Genomic DNA, 17,359 nt, shown 5'->3' on the forward strand with positions numbered 1-17,359 from the left:
CCAAGTCACACAGCACTCCTGTCACCTTAGACTCAAAACACTTCTCTCGACATCCCATCTCTTGGCATTTCTGCTAAACAGTAGACATTGTATTGTACACATAACAGGGGGCAAATTTTTCATAAAGAGAGATCATGTTAGGTTCAATAATTTTAAAATACACTACTTTGCACTTCCCTTCTCCCTTCCTCTCTGTGTAAGGCCACCCAAGTTCCTTCACCTCCTCCCCCCACATCACACAATTACTATTCATCTACATTGAGCTCATTGTATGGTTCACCACCACCACCACCCCCACCATCATTCGCTTCTATTAAATGCTGTCGCATGCTGAGCCTGCTATTGACATTGTACACATTGCCTGATTTAATTTGCACACTTCACATCACATACACAACAGGTGCAGCTTTCAACATGGCTAGAGTGTGTAGGCTAGTGGGTAAGGTGGTTGTCTTCCACCATGAGGTCTGGGGTTTGAATCATGGAAGGGGAGTTTTTTCTTTCTTCTTTTGAATCTTCATTACTAGATTAAAAATAAATCACTTGGTGATGTGTGTGAATTCTGTTATGGCATGGCGTGACTTTTATGCAACTTGTTACCTTCAAATGCATCTGAATCATACAGCGAATGAAATTAGTAACACAAGCAGCTTCTGTTGATAAAAATGATATGCAGCATGCCTATATTTTGTGAGCCATTTCGGGTGTATCTGCACACAAAATGTTATGTTACACTAATAGCGACTATAACACTTTAATGTAGTGATTTGCTTGCAGATACACCCGTACTGGCTCACAGAACATAGGCATGCTGCATATCATTTTAATCAACAGAAGCTGCTTGTGCTAATAAGATGCATTTTAGGGTAAAAAGACACATAAAAACGCTCTGCGCTACCAAGTCACACAGTACTCCTGAACTATGTGTGAAGCAACTTGTAGCGCATGGAGGATAGATGTATGTGGATACATCTCTATTACTGTGCTGCAAATACCTGGCCCCAAAAGTGACCCTACAGCAGATGCATATTACTTTACCGAGTCCCAATAAATATTAGCTAACATTAGCTAACATTGACCAGAAGATGCACACTAAGCATTACATAATGACAGAGCAACTGAAGTTCAGTTATTATAAAAGAACTCTACTGAACTGAAAGCATTTCTCTCAACATCCCACTGCAGTACAAATTTTATCAGTGGAGCACTTGCCACCTAGAGGTTAAGCAGTGTACTACATGCCATGTCTTATATTTCACTGTGGAATACCACGGTACTCCATAGTACAGCCATCACGTAATGTTCCATGGCATGACACAGGAGGCCTGAAGGTGTGCTATGAGCAACAAACTAGCTGGGCACATCTGTAAGCCATTCTCCCTGTAGAAGTTGTCAAAAAAAATTAAATCACTAAGGCACATTAACCAACTGTGTGCTCAGAAAAGTCACAGATCCCCGAGGAGAGTCCAAGTATATACGCAGTTGCCATGTGTGAGCCTGACCTTTTTAATACTGTACTTGAAGAGGATCCTCCTTCCACCATTTGTGTGCCCTCTGCAAATGTGGTTATGAGCAGCACAAGACATCATGCTGAAATCGAGGATGCTTTTGTTGAATTACACCAGGAGGATGAGGAGGATATTTCTGTAGTTGGTGCTAACAAGGATAATGAGGATGTTGATGCCGAGGATGTTTGTGTAAAAACTGTTAATCAGGCAACAGTTGTTGCCCATGGTGGGAAAAAGCCCATTGTTGTCATGCCTGGGCAAAGGACCAAAAAATCCACTTCTCATGTGTAGAATTATTTCCACCCAAATCCAGACAACAGTTGTCAAGCCATCTGTAACCTTTGCCAAGTAACAGTGAGTAGAGGTAAGGACCTTAACCATGTTGGAACCTCCTCCCTGTTAAGCCACTTGCAGCACATTCATCAAATTGAAAAGGGTTTTTCAAATTTAGAAACTTTGGCTAAAAAAAAATGCAACAACAATCAGTCCAGTGTCACGTAGCTGCTCCTTTTTCTCTGGATCCAAGCACCTGCAATCTCCACCACCAACACCTGCATCATCATCAATATCCTCAATCATGATTGGAAGTAGTCCTGCATCCAATTTCATAAGAATGACTAACTTCTCTCCTATCCATGGCTCCTCAGAAGGATCCTTCAGTGCTACGACTATTACTGCTGCTGCTGTGAGTGGATCTTCATCCCAGAAGGGGACCAGGAAGAAGACTACTTTTATTAGTTTAACAAAACATTTGACTGTCAAAAAATCCTTTGCAATGGGGAATAAGTATGACGACAGACACCCAGTTGCACAGCAGATTACTGACACCATAACAGCTATGCTGGTATTAGATGTGCATCCAGTATATGCCATTAATGCAGTGGGTTTGAGACAGTTAACTGAGGTCCTGTGTCCCAGCTACCATGTCACTTCTAGATTCCACTTCTCTAGAATAGCAATTCCCAATCTGTACAAGGACATAAAAAAACCTTCTTAATTTCCTCCGAATTGCCCTTGTGCCCAATGTCCACTTAACCACAGATATGTGGACAATTGGGACAGGGCAAACTAAAGATTACATGACTGTGACAGCCCACTGGGTAGGTGTATTGCCTCCAACAGTGCAAACAGCAGCAGCAGTATCTATCAATTGCCAGCTCATTCAGAGGCAGGCAACTCTGTGTATCACTGGTTTCACTAAGAGGCATGCTGTTGATAACCTCTTAGAAAAACTCAGGGAAATCATTGCAAAATGGCTTACCCCACTTGGACTCTCTTCAACATTTGTGATTTCTGACAATGCCACCAATATTGTACAAGCATTACATGTGGGTGAATTCGAACACATCCCATGTTTTGCTCACACAATTAATTTGGTGGTGCAACATTTTTTTAAAAATTACAGGGTAGTGCAGGAGATGCTCTCGGTGGCCGAAAGATTTCGAAATATTTTTGACATTCAGCAACTGCATGTCAAAGATCGCAGCACCAGCAAGTACTGTTGAATTTGCCCTGCCATCAGCTGAAGCAAGAGGTACTAACTAGGTGGAATTCTACCCTCTATATGCTTCAGTGGATGGAGGAGCAGCAAAAGGCCCTCCAAGGATACACTATGGCCTATGACATAGGGAAAGGAGCGGGAATGCACTGTGTCAAACCCTTTGTACTTGCCACATGTGAAGTTAGTTTAGACACTGCCAACTTGACGCAGGTCATTTCCCTAATCAGACTTTTGCAAAAGCAGCTGGAGAAACTGAAGGAGTAGCAGAAACGGAGTGATTCCGCTTAGTATGTCTGACTTGTAGATCAAGCCCTTCATTCGCTTCACCAGGATCCAAGGGTCATCAATCTCTTGAAATCAGATCACTATATTTTGGCGACCATACTTGATCCTAGGTTAAAGTCATACCTTGTGTCTTTCTTTCTGATGGACATAAATCTGAAAAGATGCAAAGAGCTGGTGGTGAAAAAATTGTCAGCTGAAGTGGCACGTGACATGGCAGAATTTCTTCCTTCAGTTTCTGTGGCTGCCAGGAAAAAAATAAATTTTCCTAAGAGACCCACTGCTGGTGATGCAGGTCAGTCAGCAAAACCTAATGACATCTGGATGGGTCTGAAAGTACTGCCTACAATTAGTGACATGTCTACCGTGACTTTGTCTGATACGGTCACCATTCAGAGAATGGTGGATGATTATTTTAGGGATAGCATCCAAATAGGCATGTCACACAGTCCGTTTCACTACTGGCAGGAAAAAGAGGCAATTTGGAGACCCTTAAACAAACTGGCTTTGCTTTACTTAAGTTGCCAACCCTTCAGTGTGTACACTGACAGAGTTTTCAGTGCAGCCGGGAACCTTGTCAGTGATCGGCATAGGAAGTTACTTCCCCAAAATGTGGAAAAGATGATGTTCATCAAAATGAATTGCAAATTCCACGAGGAAGACCTTTACCAGCAATTAAGTAAAAAAAAAATACAGAAGCGTCTGTAATGGTGGATTCCAGCGGGGACAAATTAATATTGTGTGAAGAAGAGGATGTACACAATGATGGGGATGATGATGACGACATCTGATCTTACCTATGTTGCAAAGCCAGTTTGTGTATGGGATCATTGCCACCAATGTCCACTGCGCATTGGCAGCTTGTTTTGTGGGGGGTCCAAACAAACCAATAATTTCAGCCACAAGTGGCAGTCCCTGTCGCTGAAGTGATTGGTTTGTTAAACTGTGAATGTCCTGTTTCATATATACAACATAAGGGTGGGTTGGAGGGCCCAAGGACAATTCCATCTTGCACCTGTTTTCTTTGCATTATATGCTGCTTGGGGCATTGCTGCCTGACATTTTAATGTTATGGTTTATGACTGTCCAGAAATTGTAATGGCCACAGACAGCATCTCCTGCATGCCCCTTTCATTTTTTTAAAGAAAATTCTGAACCACCAAATTTATGGGGTGGGCAAATATGAGCAGCAGCAGCACAGAGCATCTTCCTGCCAGGATGTGTGCAATAAAGTGCACTGCAAATACATTTAATAAAAAAATTAGTTGTGTATATTGGTCACATACAAATATATGTACATGGTACATAGAGTGCGTTACGCAGGCTGAGGTAACCTGAAGCACGCCATCTGTTGTTGACAAATAACTTCCAGTAGGCCCAGCAAACATCACAGATGCTGGGAGTTCTACTTCAACCAGAGAACTACAGGCTGCTTTCCTCTGACGTAAACAGCAAGTCTTGGTCCCATTAACCCTAACAACCTACCTGAGTACAAACTAGTAAACATCTGCTTACAGTATGTTCTAGTAGCAACTCCACAAGCAAGGCCATCTAAAAAAAATTTATTAGACCATGATGTATAAAAGATTTAAAAAAAAACTCCTCCAGATCAAAGATGTCTTTTAGGAACTGAAGAACTTGATCCTAGATTGATCTTCTCTCATAAATTTTTAAGAACCAAAATATTACATTAAATAAATTAAAAATGAATCAAACCTTCCATCCTTTCCCTGTCTTCAGTTCATAAACATTCCAACTGCGTCGGGCCTCTGACCTAGCTAAGGAAAACATTCTTGGTTTTTAAAATTCCTAGGGGTCGTATAGTTTATTAAACTGCCATTCAGTCTACCACTGCAATGCAACTCTTTGCCATGTTCAAAGCTGAACTACCTCATGTTATTGCGCCCACTGCTGTCGCTTAGATTAGTCAGACAGCTAGCTGGATGCAACCTTTTGGCCCTTAACTAGATGAAAAAAATCAATATTGTGAGCTGTGAGGTGGTCAAAATTGACTGGAAACGAGTGGAAATAAATGTTATTGAGGTTAATAATACTGTAGGAACAAAAACAGGCCCAAATTATGTCATTTTTGCTGTTTTTAAGATTTTATTTTAGAAAAAATACAGATCCAAAACCAAAACACAAAATATGCAAGGGCGGTTTTGGCAAAACCAATCCAGATACAAAACAAGATGAGATAAAGATAAAAAACCAAAACACGGTGTCAGCGCACATCTCTAATAAAAATGCCACAAACAGCCCAACCATTGTTGGTTATTGTTGGAGTTCGCAGAGGTACAGTGAGGAGTGTGTTTAGTGGTGTAGGAGAGTTTTTGTCTAGTGAAATCGATTGCTTCTAGGTGTGTTGTTTTGTGCTTATCTATTGTCTTGTTATTTATGTGTTTGTCTCTTATTTTTGTCTTGATTGTCTTTTTCTGTTTGTGTGTTTTGTGTTTGTATAGGGAGAGGGATATGAATATGTTCAGGGCAGAGGAGAGGCAGGGAGATAGGGAGTGGAGGAGCTTGCTGCTCAAGAGGCCCTATTTAGCAGTACAGGCAGCATTGATGAGGTACCCAGGCAGAGGTGCAAGACCAAGGACGAGGCACAATGTGAAATTCTCTGTGGAGGAGAACATGGCACTTGTGCAGGAGGTCATGAAATCCACCACATGCTGTTTGGATGAAAGGCTGCCAAGCACATCAACCCGCCGCAAGAATGCCATCTGGGCGGTGGTTGTGAGTGCAGTCAATAGCATCCAGGACATTAGACATGCCCACAAATGCTATAAAAAGCTACCTGACTGCATGCCACTGTGACTCCTGGCTAGGGAAGCAGATGCAGATATCCATTAGGATCTGAAATGCCACCATTACCTGAGTTAGTTACCGTGAGAATGTTGACTGGAATATCCTGAGAATTCTTCCTGGTCACAGACTGAAAATTACCAGTAGCCAGAAAGTGTAACACAGGCAGAAGCTAATGCAGGCCTGAGACAGAGTGGGAATGGGCCGTCAGGGTCTAGGTCCAGTTTGACTTGGTCATACAGATGGAATATGTTGTTATGGTTTAGTCTGAACATCTATATGAGCTCGCCATCGGCCAATGCATTCAGGTTCAAACGCCTCTTAAAAAAACATGGCCTGCACAGGCATTATGGTACCTGCATTACCTCATGAATCTGCTCAGTTTCTTGCTCCTGGGTCCTTCCAGCCTGGTGGTAGATCCTTTGAAATCCCATCCACATGTAGTGAATAGCACTGGTAGTAAATTCTGCCATCAATGTAATGATCCCCTTTAATAGGCTTCATCATTGCGTTCAACTTGAAATATTTGTGAACACATTCAAACACTCACCTCAGGAGGTATCAATGCAGTGCAACACAGCCAGAAACTTACACAGGCCAGATACAGAGTGGAAATGTGCTGTGTCAGGCCTATACGCCTCCAAAAATCTGTGGCCTGCGCAGCATTTGTGGTACCTGTATTAGCTCATGAGCCTGCCCCACAAACACTCACCTCAGGAGGTAGTCTATTTGAAAATTGTATATTGGTGCGAGATTGGTAAATTCCTGTGCGAGTTTCAAACTTGATACTTGGTAAATTTGCGTGTTGTATTGTTTCCTATGGATTTAACTTGCGAGTTTGGCTAATGGTGTGTTTTGTCATGTTTTTTAAATTCGTTCGAGTTTTGATGTTAGTTTCCTGCAAGTTTACACGTGTTTGTCCTTAGTCAATTTGCGCGTTGGGAAAACAAGCTAAACTCGCATGACAATGCAATCTCGCTAAAAAATCATTTTTAGTAAATTTATCCCAGAGAGAGAGAAAGAAAAGAAAGAAAACTCTTTGGTTGGGGCACTCATATTTATCTAAAACTTAGCGTCCTATTTAACAAGCTTGATTTTCATAAAATTATGAAGAAACTGCAGTTTCTGCATAATTTTATGAAGTGTTGCCTAATAGCACAATGCAGGAGATTTCACAGAAATCTCCTGCAGTCCCCATTATTATCAATGGAGATTACAATCTGACCCCTATGTACCAAACTCCAAAAAGCAAATCTTTTTGGAGTATGGCCCCGTTAGTTTACACCATCTTCAGATGGTGTAAACTTCTTTAAGCCTATATAGGCTTACGAGCTGGAGACAGATATTTCGATCACTCCCCCGCAGCCTCTGGCCGATGACAGATACTGACACTGTGCGCACATCAAAACAAAATGCCAGGGAGGTAACTCGCATGGGAAGGGGTTACCTCAACCGATGTCCCTGTGAATTCTCCTTTGTACATTGCTGGGATATTTTGCACGTGCACAGAACAGGTTCTGCGCAGGTGCAGATTCGGAAACATCAGAGATGTATGTTTATCATCAGATGAATGTAAATCTCTGAATCAAACAAATGGCAAATGAGAGATTTTTAAGAAAGTTATATTCTCCCATGTTGTCATAGCTAAAGCAAGAAAGATTACTTCTACTTTCAGTGTTACCACTCAGTGTCATGTAATTAACCCTGTGGAAACAAGAATGAATCGATCTGAGAGCTCTCCTCATGAGTGTAATTGAAATGAAGAAAAAAGTAGAAGGAATAATAGATTTTCTGTACCCTTAGAATATCATAGTAACTTCAATTGCAGCAATCTAATTTTCCAGAAAAATAATTTTACCACTGTGTAATTATTATTATCCTTTATTTATTTTGCACCACAAAGGGGCAGCAGCACCTTACAAACTACATAAACAGAAGCAGTATGAACAAGACAAGAAAAAAAATGACTTTCAGTGCAACACAATGTAGGACATGATAAAAAGTATTGTGACCACCGCGCTGTGAGTAAATGGTAAGAGCAGCTCAATCAAATAGTATAATAAATAGTAATAAAAAATGAGCGCTGTGTAAATTAAATTCGTGGCACCTGTGAAATAAAAATGGTTAATATAGTGTTTATAGCTCCTTTATGAAATGGTAATAGTGATGGTGGGTCCTGTTTACAAAGTCACTCTGCCGCAGATGACAAGAAAGAACTTTCCCTATCTTACCCTGAATCTCCAATCTCTCCAGAGAGTAAGTGTAGGTCCAGGCGGGGAGCACGAAGTCAGAGCTCAGCTTTGTTTCAAGATGGGAGGACGACCATATGCCAGGTACTGGCAGTGCAGCTCCCCGGTCTGCCCCATTGCAAGGTGTCCCAGCTCAAAGCCTCCTCAGTCAGCTGTTGATATCTACAGACCACATTCCTTCAGCTCTCTCACACTGCCAGTACCGTACCTGGGATATGGTCGTCCTCCCATCTTGAAACAAAGCTGAGCTCTGACTTCGTGCTCCCCGCTCTGGACCTACACTGATGGTGCCCACACACATAACTATGTCCTCACGATACGATTTTATGGCCAATTTCCTCATGAACTTTCACGGGAGCTCCCTTGCCGTCGTGATCACGATTTGGAGTTAAAAATGTCCAATCTGACCAGAGGCGGATTTACCGCTAGGCAGTCCAGGCACCCGCTTAGGGCCCGGCGGGTCCCAGGGGGCCCGGCCGCGGCCGTCAACGCTGGGGGTGTATAATGGAGCAAGGCAGCCGCAGGGGACATTTTGCTTGCTGCCAGGCTCCAGCAGCAGACAGGCGGCCTCAACGCGCATTCGGATAGCGTACTTTACTCTGTCTCCTCCTCTCCTGCACTGACACTGTGTGCACGTGACATGCACAGAGAGAGGGAGTGAGGAGCCAAGATCACAGGACTGGCGCGCTGCTGAATAAAGGTTATTTTCCTGCCTGTCACACTAATGCCTTACCTTTAGGATCCTCTGCAATGAAGATCAGCTCTGCACCACCACCAACTTCCACCTTCACAAATGCGATGGGGGTGGGGTGGGGGGAGTCGCGAGGGGGGGGGGGTGTCGTGGGGGGGGGTGTACAAGCTCTGGATTTGCTTAGGGGAGGTAAGGTGTCTGCCTGCGCCTCTACTGTTTTCAGCAAAGGAGGGGGCTAGGGGAGGTGAGCTGCATGACAGTGCTATTACTGTTTGCAGCAGGGTAGGGGGCTAGGGAGGTGAAGAGCCTGACAGACTGAGTCATTACTATTTTCAGCAATGAGTGGGGGGGGGGGCTAGGGAGGTGAGGTGCCTGACAGACAGAGTCATTACTATTTTCAGCAATGAGTGGGTGGGGGGCTGGGGAGGTGAGGTGCCTGACAGGTGCATTACTGTTTGCAGCAAGTGGGTGGGGGTGGGGGGCTGGGGAGGTGAGGTGCCTGACTGACAGTGCCATTACTATTTGCAGAATGGAGGGGGGGGTGGTCTAGGGGAGGTGAGGTGCCTGACTGACAGTGCCATTACTATTTGCAGAATGGAGGGGGGGTTGGCTAGGGGAGGTGAGGTGCCTGACAGTGTCATTAAGTGGCTCATACACAGTGCGTTAAAGCAGCTGATCCGACGGATTGGTAGGATTTGGCTGCTATATTGCACCGTGTATGGCCCTGATGTCGGATCGAGCGTGCACCTATGGGGTCATACATCGCACCCCCTGATCTCACTGCAGGTTCAGTCAATCAGGAGATGCGATGTGCGATCCCATGCAGCGCTATGTGGGAGAAGGAGGGGCAAGCCGGCATATCGGGCAGTCGGCTGTGGGGGGGTGCCTATCGTACCGTGTATGGACCGCTTTACTGTTTGCAGCAACAGGGGGGCAGGGCTGGCTCCAGGCACGATCCGTGCTTGTGGCCGCACAGGGTCGTCGGTGTTTGGTTGTAGAAGATCTACGCCCTCCACCCACCTGTTGCCGTTATTATTTTAAGCTCAGGGGGAGGGTGCAGTGAGGGAATGGGCAGAGGGGGAGCACGGACCGGAACTGTGTGCTGAAACACCTAGCACTGGTCCTGGGGGGAGAGGGGCTAGAGGAGGTGAGGTGCCTGCCAGTGCATTCACAATCGGGGAAGTGAGGTTATTGCATGATTATTTAAAGGTCCAAAAAATATAAATAAATGTCACATTTTTATTTAAGAACCTGCCTCTTTCTTAAGCGGTCATGAGGGGCTTCTGGGGGTCATTCAGACACGCTCGCAAGCGGGTCGATGGTGCCCTACTGCGCATGCGCATGACGGAGGGAGCTCCGTCGTGCGCATGCGCGAGACCCGGATAGCGACGGGCTCTCCGTCGCTCCGGGTCTCGCACCAAAGGGGGCGTGCTGTCGATGTTGATTGACAGAATGCCCCCTTTGGTGGGCGTGCTGGGTGCGTTGCAGCCAGACGGAGGCGTTCCCATGGGAACGCCTACCGTCTGAAGCCGGCCCCACTGACATCAGTAGTGATGTCAGTGGGAGTGATTTTGGCTCCGATAGAGCCAAAATCACTCCAGGGCTTGCGGCAGCGAGAACCAACCGCAGGGTCTCGTCGCAAGCCCGATGGTCGCGATGGTCAAGTCCATCGCGACCATCTTTTTGGCCGCTCGCATATGCTGTGGGTGGTCACCCACAGCTATGCGAGCGGCCAGGAGGCCGCTCCATTTTTAGGTAGGAGGGCACTAATTCAGAGCGAGCGCTCTGGTCAGAGCGTCCGGCTCTGAATCAGGCCCTCTGTCACAAGACTAGCTAGTTTAGCAACTGTTCTATTTACTCCATGACAGGTGTATCCCACAGAGCTAATGCCTCACTCCCATCTCCTAGTTTGGAGATGATGTGGGCAGTGAATACAAAGCACAAGCTTACATGTATAGAGACTGAGGGGTCTATTTATGATGTTAATTATCAGGGTCTGAACGGACCCCAATAATTAACATTCTAACTCGCAGCGAGTGCCGCAGCAATTCATGATTGCTCCAGTGCGGAGACAGCTGATGCGAAAATCAGCTGTCTTTGCGAGCGACCAAGTCATTCATATATCAACGCGACCGCACACCAAGAGTGGTATATCCATCTTATAAAATGCTGTGACAAAATAAGTAGGAGAAAAAAAACAGTTCAGAATAGGCTGTTTCATTTGAATTATTTTTAACAAATAAACATTTAACTGTATAAACAGTTTAAGTGAATAAAATAGTTGACACTTTTCAGTGAGGTTGTGATGTGCTGCTGTCAGTGAGTAGTCTCTCTGGAGGCGATTCAATTATTTTTAAGGCATGATAGTTAATGAGCGCCCAGTGTTGCAATTCAATTGTTCTGGGCGCTCATTAATTATCGCCCTCTTCGCCCCGGGTTTGGCCGTGTAAAACGGCTAAACCCATCTAAAGTTCTGGTTAGTACGCGCTAATTGCGGTTAGCACGCCCTAACCAGGGGGTTTCTCACACGTTTCTGCTCACACCCTCCTGAGGGTGCGAGCAGAAATGCCGGCGCCGGCAGCTATGGCGCCCTGACAGAGCTACAAATGAATTGCTCCATCGGCGTCTTAAAAGAAAAAAAAACTGGTAAAACATTTGAACCGCCCCCTCTGAGTGATGCTGTTATTTACAGTTAGGTTTGTTTACAAATGGTCATGTGATAGTTGAAAGTGTGGGGTTATGCTGGGAACTGGGCGGTCGTTAGGAAATAATGTATGGTCATGTGATGTAATGTGTCCCATCATGTTACTGAGATTTCTGCCATTATACCATGTCATTTTATAAATAAATATAGAATTTTGCTAGTTGTACCCATACAATTTTAGACTTTAACTTCATGCCAACTGATCATGTTCCCATACTTTGCAATGGAGGAAACAGACATAGGCTACTTTTGCAATGTGAGTGATAGAACATATACCCCATAGTGTACAAAATACACTAAGGTGCGGGTTTTTAGAAGTGGAGAAGTTGCCCATAGCAACCAATCAGATTCTAGCTAGCTGCTAAATAAATGTTAAATAGAATCTGGTTGCTATGGACAACATCTCCACTTCTAAAAACTCTCACTTTAGTAACTATACCCCTATCTCACTGCACGGCCCAAATGAGGAACTAATTTAATTAATATTTATGATTTTTATGTGATAAGCTTGCTTGAGCCGCTGGACCTAGTGCCATCTTTTTATTAAATTATTTTTTCTATAGACCCATTACAAAAATAATGTAAGGGAATATATCAGGAATGAAAATAGTGTTATGGATTGTTTGAGGAAGGGGGCCCCCAAATTGGTATCTTGCTTAGGGCCCCAAGAGGTCTAAATCCGCCTCTGAATCTGACTAAAGATCCATCTTGCAGCCAATGCATTGTATCCCAGATTGGCGAATCTGCCCAACAGCATGGCAGATCAGAAGATGCGATGTACGACGAGCGGGGACGCGAATCGGCATCGTGCTCGTGAGTATAAACTCACGATTTGTACTTTTTTTTACCCGATTCGTCGTCATCGCCCAAATCGTGTAAAATATCGCTGTGTGTGTGGGCACCTTTACTCTCTGGAGAGATTGGAGATTCAGGGTAAGATAGGGAAAGTTCTTTCTTGTCATCTGCGGCAGACTGACATTGTAAACGGGACCCACTATTACCGTTTCATAAAGGAGCTATAAACACTATATTAACCATTTTTATTTCACAGGTGCCACGAATTTAATTTACACAGCGCTCATTTTTTATTTCTATTTAATGTAGGACAAGAACAAGGCAGGGCGATGGAACCCAAAGGATGTAGGCAGTGGAGAGGAGATGATGATATAAGCAGGGATGGAAAAGCACATGAGGAAAGAGGGCCCTGCTTGCGAGAGCTTACATGATACAAAGTGGCAGGGGCGTCTTAAGAGAGGAGGGGGCCCGTGTGCACCGCACACCCTGCACTCTTTATAGATACGCCCCTGCAAAGTGGTCAATCAGAGAACATCAGACACATGTGCCTATGTATCAGCTTTAAGTTGTTGCTTTTTACCTTTTAAGCAGATAGTTCAGTTATAGCATGTATATTAGAAATATTAAATATAATGTAGCATGTTTGTTGGCTAAATATATATCCAAAGTATCTGATAGGTAGAAAACCTCTATGTATGGGTAAGTAGCTGGTATATGGTGCTACCTCTGTACAAGGTCAGGTGAGTAGCAACGTGGATGTTGTATATGTTGCAGTGTCTGTATAATAGCAGATTCACTTACTCTTTTAGGAATGACACTGCCAAGAATGGAGGTACCTGTAACCTGTGGTCAGTTAGTCTGGATGGTCCAGCTGTGGTGAAGTGGGTACTGGCTATGTGCACAGACATCATCACATGGATGTTCATTTTGTTAAATCAGTATAAGCTCATACTGATTGGACAAAGTCATTACCCAGCAAAACACGCATCTCCATGGGGTGAGGGCTGGATGTGCGCACAGATGCTTGTTCAGAGTTTTATGACTACTTGGAAGACCCATCTCATTTCTACATTAAACCCTGAAAATGACCTAATTTCCAATGTGTTAGGGGGGACTTGATAATCTGTATGCGTAATCTATTTCTCATAAATTAGTCTTTAGAATGATATCAAAGGTTGCTGTATAGAGATAGGTGAGGGCATAGTTGCACAATGTCTTTTGTCCTTTTGGTGCTATAGGTTCCCTTATTTACATTATTTGAGCACATAAGTTTGCTATATACAGGTTGAGTCTCCCATATCCAAAATGCTTGGAACCAGGAGCATTTTGGATATCAGATTTTTCTGTAACTTGGAAAAATTGCATACTATAATGAGATATCTTGGGAATGGGACTCAAGTCTAAACATAGAATGCATTTATGTTTTATATACACCTTATACAAACACCCTGAGGGTAATTTTATTTAAAAATAATAATAATGTTGTGCATCAACCAAAGTTTGTGTACATACATAAAATTAATTTGTTTCATATACACAGAGGCTGAAGGTGATGGTATACAATATTTGTAATCATTTTATGCATTTAACAAAGTGTTCACATTAACCATCAAAAATCAAAAGATTTCAGCATCTCAGTTGTGCTTGAAAAATTCTGTATTTCTGACTATTTGGATAAGGGAAACAACCTGTAATTTCTAGGATTTCAAAGATTTTTAGCTACATTAGAAATTGTATTTTTATTCATCCAAAATTAGATTAAATATCTGCTGTTTTTCAGTCTCTTCAGATGGTTTTGACACCTTGTTTTGCAGACTCCTACGGGTTGGAGTCCAGCTGTGTCTGAAGACAAGCATTCCTTTGAAGTTCCTGCTAGTTGTTTGAAAGCAATCTATATATGGAATCTGGACAAATATGTGGTGTTTGCCTTAAGGATTAATACAGTTAATTTAAATTTCTGGACACTGGTCAATAATAAAAAAAAGTTGACACATTGTGTATGTCTACAATAAAAATGTTGATACGGTCATTAGGTCAACAATCATTTCTTAGATCAGTGCCGTCACTGACCTCAGTGACACCTGGTGTGGAATCCTTGTAGAAGATAGTTGGGCGTGGGTAGAGGCCATGGCCTGGAGGCCCAAACCCCTATCTTAGTCATTCCGTGCATCCCAGAGGTGCGGACTGCCCCCATTGAAGAGTGATAAATGATCAGCCACTCAGCTGATTGGTTGGTGGTGTATCACTCTCCACTTTATCACTGTCCAGAGCTTAGTACATCTGCCATTGTGTCAGGAACAGTGTGATGCACATAATGTTACAGTGCAGCACCGGGCTCCTGTCACTGAGGAGTCGGCACTTTGGTGTCACCCCTCTGTGCAGCCAGCACCCCCCACACCCCACCTTGTGATGCCATTGCCTTAGACAAGTATTTAGGTCATCAGGGTCAAATGCTCAACACTGTAACTGGGGTTAGTCTTTGAGGTAGGCTAAAATAGCAAAAATATAGTGTTGACGTGTTAAATCTTGACCTTTTGATTGTGTTGACCATTTAACCCTGTTGACATAAATACATGTCTACAGAATGATAGTCAGCCTAATAACCATATAGACCTTTTTACGGTCGACATTCCGTACCAGTCAACCTGCAGGTGTTGAAATTCTGAATGCTGACCTTTTATATCACACACTAAATTTCTCTATTCTTGGTGTAAATTAGTCAGCATATTTAATCTGGTGTAAATTAGTCTGTATATTTAATCATCTGGTGTAAATTAGTCTGCATATTTAATCTGGTGTAAATTAGTCTGTATATTTAATCATCTGGTGTAAATTAGTCTGTATATTTAATCATCTGGTGTAAATTAGTCTGTATATTTAATCATCTGGTGTAAATTAGTCTGTATATTTCATGATCTCTAGTAACAGTAGTAAATGTGTATTCTACATCAAATAATTTTTTTTTAATGTAATGGATATAAAACTTTATATCTACTTGATATGTGCAGATGATTCAAAGATACATATCTTGTGACACTTCTCCTAACTAGTCCTATATCTCCACATGGCACCATGTATTATTTTTAAAAGGAGGCACAATTGTATTCAATATTACCCTGGTACCCACAGGTCAGGGATACTAGGAAGTAAAGTATACAATGCTATTTAGCATTGGAGTGGTTAGCGATACATTTATTCTCCCCTCCCCCAATGGATATTATCTGATGCAAGGGACTATTGTACAAGGGATCAGCACCCTTATCCTGCTGGCCTGAGGCACCTCTATTCTTTGGCGGCAACTTGCAACTTGTAAAGTCTGCACTTTTAAATGCAGTTTGTTTTTCAGTGTTCTTTATACAAATTGCTGGTTGTTATAAGTTGGCCATAGTATTCTCCATGATGTGTGGCCTTGCCCCCACATTCTTGCCCATGCCCCGTAGTTTCGGCTACACTGTATGAATGTATATAAAGGCTTCCAAATTTGGTTTACTTTAGATTTAAAATGCTTACTACTTTTTCTTTACCTAGTTAACCAAATAATTGGTGCTCTAAAGAATTTATCATAAAATGAGATATTAATAGTAGTATATAAGCTGTTCATTAAAAAAGTAGTAAAATATAGCAGCATTATATCAATTTTATTAAAGAAAATAAATACAATTAACAATATAAAGCCTGCAGATGCACTTTTGCAAAATGTACGAGCTCCATTTTATTCTCATCAGATGTTATATGACTAGCAAGTTGCTCTCCTTATTAAACACTGATATTAAGTAGAGATGAGCGGTTCGGATTCTGTGGAATCCGAACCGCTCCGAACATTGGGGATCCGAGTCCACCCGAACCCTGTTCGGGTGTTCACCGCCTGACTCGGATCCCCGTTCGGGGCCGAACGGCGGCCGCCTGATGTCGGATTCTCACTAGAGAATCCGACATCAGGTCTCCTCGCGTGTAGGGCAGAGCGCAGTGATAGCGCTCTGCCCTACACAGACACAGACACACAGCCGCCAGCGGCAGCTGTGTGTTTGTTACAGCAGCCAATGAGAGTCACACAGACTCTCATTGGCTGCTGCACGGAGGGAGCCGGCTGGAGCTCACACATGAGCTCCGTCTTCTGGCTCCCTCCTCAGCGTGTGACAGAGCGGACGGCGCGGGAGCGGGGATACAGGTAAGTTTTATTTTTTTATTTTTTTACTTGTCAAAGGTCCGGGGGCGCTACTGGGGGGGGGGGGTCTGCACTACTGGGGGGGTCTGCTACTGGGGGGGGCTATACTACTGGGGGGGCCATACTACAGAGGGGCCTGCTACTGGGGGGGCTATACTACTGGGGGGGGTCTGCACTACTGGGGGGGGTCTGCTACTGGGGGAGGCAATACTACTGGGGGGGCCATACTACAGAGGGGCCTGCTACTGGGGGGGGCTATACTACTGGGGGGGGTCTGCTACTGGGGGGGCCATACTACTGGGGGGGATCTGCACTATTGGGGGGCCATACTACAGAGGGGCCTGCTACTGGGGGGGGGCTATACTACTGGGGGGGTCTGCTACTGGGCAGGGCTATACTACTGGGGGGGCCATACTACAGAGGGGCCTGCTACTGGGGGGGGCTATACTACTGGGGGGGGGTCTGCTACTGGGGGGGCCATACTACTGAGGGGCCTGCTACTGGGGGGGGGCATACTACTGGGGGGGCCTACTACAGGGGGGGCCATACTACAGGGGGGGGCCCATACTACAGGGGGGGCTACTACTGGAGCAGCCTACTACTGGGGGGGCCTGCTACTGGGGCAGCCTACTACTGGGGGAGCATACTACTGGGTGGCA

Source organism: Taudactylus pleione, unplaced genomic scaffold (genome assembly GCF_031769625.1).
Source record: "Taudactylus pleione unplaced genomic scaffold, aTauple2 ptg000305l, whole genome shotgun sequence".
In the NCBI taxonomy this organism is placed as follows: Eukaryota; Metazoa; Chordata; class Amphibia; order Anura; family Myobatrachidae; genus Taudactylus; species Taudactylus pleione.